Here is a 3,833-nt window from a genome sequence, read left to right as displayed (position 1 = left end):
CAACCCAGCAACCCGCCGTGTTGGGTCCGGGTTCAGATTTCTGACCCGTTTGTCTACCCGGGTCGGGTTAGGATCAACCCATTTGAACCCGGGTCAGTTCCGGGTTCGACCCGAACCCGACCCGTGACTAGAAATTGACACCACTAGTTTTAATATAACTAATATATCATAGGTGATTTGAATTTTTGAATCTTAAACAATTTTAACTGTCGAAGTCATATTTATCAGAAGCAAGCAAAAGCCTATATAAAAGATCAAGATTCGGATTGAGAGCAAAACTGGAAATTAAATCAAATTTAAAAACATAGCTTTCAATCCATCGCATTCCTCTCTAAACTTTTTTTATTATTATTTAAAGGGAAGCCAAAAACAAAAAACAAATATGGCATTATTCACAGTAACTTTTGTACTTACAACACAAAAAAATTCATAATACTACGTGCATGAGTAAATACATGTTGTTTTACATGAACTTTATGCTCCAAATAATTTGCATGGAAGAGCAGGCTAAATTAAGGAGTTAATAAGGTTTGGTTTATTTTGGTGGACTGTGGGTGAAGTCACAGGAGAGAATACATCAACATTAATCTTTTATTATACTATATGGGGTCAGCTACGTAAATATTTTTTGTCGTTGTATTCTATTAAGAGTCAGATTCTCATTTAAATCTAATAAAAAAAGTCATTTCTAATACTTTCTAATCAAAATTTCTTAGGTCTATCTTTCTTAATGTAGGTCGTATCTAATACATCAACTCTCCTGAGTATTGGGTCATTGAAAGGCTTAGATTTTTTATGACCAGATCAACTAAGACGACTTTCTCTAATATTATCTACCACTAGATCTACTCAAACCTTCTCACGTATATACTCATTTCCTGTTATATCTCTTAATGTAAATCCACTCATTCATCAAGATAGAATAGATGGGGACACAAAGATTTGTGTGGGGTTTCTGAGGATTGTGAGCACTACTTCATCTTTCTTATATTGGCATTGATGTTCCTCTTTTTTGATACATGTATCCACATAGCCTCAAAGTTATAATAATAGTAAATATCTACTTACTGCTTAACATTATAATAATAATAATCTTGCTTTGAACTGTTTGAACTGAAAGAGAACAAGGCCTTTGCTCAAGGCTTTCTTTCATCATTAAACTAATTTATTATTATAGTAATAAATTAATAAAAGTAATTGATACTGATTCTAAATTAGACTATTTCTCAGGCTATGTAACTATATTAATCATTAATTAACATGTAATTAGTTAATTTTCGAATCTCCATCAAAAATCGGTCAGAAATATTTTCGGCAAACAATTTTCCTCCGTTAAAAATATTCTGATGCCCCTTTGAGAATTAATTACTAGTTAACCAAGTTAAGTTTATAATGCTATAATTAATATTTTAAATTATATAATTTATGATTAATCAGTATAAATATTTTCTCCAAATCCAGGTCCAAGTTTCTCCTAAAGTTTATGTGATACCTCCACAAAATTCCTATGTTATAAATGAAGGTCCAGATTTTAATTATTTCAAGCATCCTACTGATGACCAGTGGATAAGAACAACAGATTTAACCCCATGTAGCATAGGGAAATCTTCAAAATTTTGTTTAAAGCTACCCTATTAGTATGATCTTTCAAACATAAAGGAAAACTTTGTTTACTTCCGAGAAGATTATTGTCCTCTTGATTTGGTGAAAGGCTCTTTATACTCCTATGATTTAGGTCTTGTGCCTATTGTGAGACCTCCCCATAGGTTCAGAGTTCCATATAAAATTCTCTTTAAGATTAATCATTTAGTGCAAAATGGAACACTCATTGGGCCAACTCTAGATGAAATTTTTTTTCAATTTAGTCAATCCTTTTTCTGTAGGCAATGATTTAATTGAAAGTGCCTTAGAAAAGATGTCATATTTAAAAAGTTCTTATTTTCATCCTACTAAATGGCTTCAAGAGCAGTATGGAAAACTCTGAAGATCAGAAAATCGTTCAATCTTAGCTTCCATTTCATTAGATGATGGCTTGGTATATGTTCACGGAGTTCAAGTACCACCTACAAAAGTGTACTTCTATGATCGTGAAATCAATGTTTCAAACCGTGTGGTACATAATTACACTAAAGAAATTAATAACTTTATAAGTGTCTCCATTGTTGATGAGGATGAAGAAAAAATGCATTCAATTGATTTATTGTCTCGTTCTGGCAGTGCTAGAAGCAGTAGGCGTATCAAAATCTATCAAAGGATATTGTCAACACTTAGAAATGGTATTACCATTGGTGATAAGAAATTTGAATTCCTTGCTTTCTTAGCTAGCCAATTGAGGGAAAATTCTGCTTGGATGTTTGCTTCAAGCAATGATGTAACAGCTGCATGCATCAGAAATTGGATGGGAAATTTTAGCATAATAAGAAATATTGCTAAATATGTTGCCAGGTTGGGCCAATCTTTTAGCAGCTCCACAGAAACTTTAACTGTTGGTAAAGATGAGGTTGAAATTATTCGAGACATTGAAAATTCAGAGGGCTACATCTTTTCTGATGGCATTGGTAAGATTTCCTCCAAATTTGCTAGAAGAGTAGCTATAAAATGTTGCTTGAAAAGTTCAACACCTTTAGCATTCCAGATAAGGTATGGTGGTTACGAAGGCGTTGTGGCTGTTGATCCAATGTCAGTTAGAAAGTTATCCCTATGGAATAGCATGTGCAAGTATGAATCTGAAAACATTAAATTGGATGTCCTTGCATATAGCAAATATCAACCTTACTTTCTCAATAGATAGTTGATAACTCTTCTTTCTACTTTTGGAGTTCGTGACAATGTTTTTGAGAAGAAGCAAGATGAGATTGTTAATCAATTGGATGATATTTTAAGTGATGTTGATAGTGCAAAGGAAGCCATTAAGGTGATGGCACCTGGAGAAATAACCAATGTTTTGAAGGAAATGCTAATGCGTGGTTATAAACTTGAAGCAGAGTCATTCCTTTCAATGATGTTACAAACATATAAGGCCTCAAAATTGTTTGAATTTAGAACTAAATCACGGATATATGTTCCAAAAGGTAGAGAAATAATGGGATGCTTGGACGAAATTAGGATATTGGAGTATGTGAAGTTTTTGTTCAGGTTTCATATGTTGGAAACATAATGTATCATCTTAATGGCCTTCATACATTCCCTGCGAGGGAAACTGATCGACGTACTGTGGTGGTGAAAGGGAAAGTTGTTGTCGCTAAGAACCCCTGCCTTCATCCTGGTGATGTCCTCATTTTAAGTGTTGTTGATGTTCCAGATCTTTATCACATGGTTGTGTGTGTTGTTTTTCCTCAGAAAGGTGAAAGGTAAGATATTCTTATTTAAATTTGAAGTGCTTATTAACAATCTAGCTTACTTTCAACACTGTGTTTTTACATGCACAAACAGGTTGTATGAAATATCCTAGGAAGTCCTATTGCATGCAATTTTTTTTTTTTTTTTAATGAAAGACGGACCTTGCCCTTTTTTTCTTAGGATCTAGAGTTAATGTCTAGGTCAAGTTTGGATGCCCGCCTAGACTGGTGAGATGTTTTGGTTGTTAAATGTTCATTTATGAACATGATCATCTATCATCGTGAAATATGATCATTTCATTTCATGGTTTGGTCAATTTTTATGCATAGAAAAAATGTCATCTATGAGTTGCATCTTTTAAATATGGTTTTCTCCAATAAATATTTGGATTTTTTTTGTCTTGAAGAAGGGGAAACTTATTCATTCATTTTCTATATTAACGTCTCCAAATGGGATATATTTATAGACTTATGATGAATTAAGAAGATTATCCA

At 33.1% G+C, this 3,833-nt stretch overlaps 1 pseudogene; it reads left to right on the top strand.

The window, feature by feature from the left end:
- Positions 1-3,354, top strand: part of LOC110098726 — a 4,209-nt pseudogene extending 855 nt beyond the window's left edge.
- The last annotated feature ends 479 nt before the right edge of the window (positions 3,355-3,833 follow it).

This window comes from Dendrobium catenatum, unplaced genomic scaffold (genome assembly GCF_001605985.2).
Source record: "Dendrobium catenatum unplaced genomic scaffold, ASM160598v2 fragScaff_scaffold_1065, whole genome shotgun sequence".
Lineage (NCBI taxonomy): Eukaryota > Viridiplantae > Streptophyta > Magnoliopsida > Asparagales > Orchidaceae > Dendrobium > Dendrobium catenatum.
Note: the sequence above shows the minus strand (reverse complement) of the source record. Positions and strands in the feature narration are given on the sequence as shown.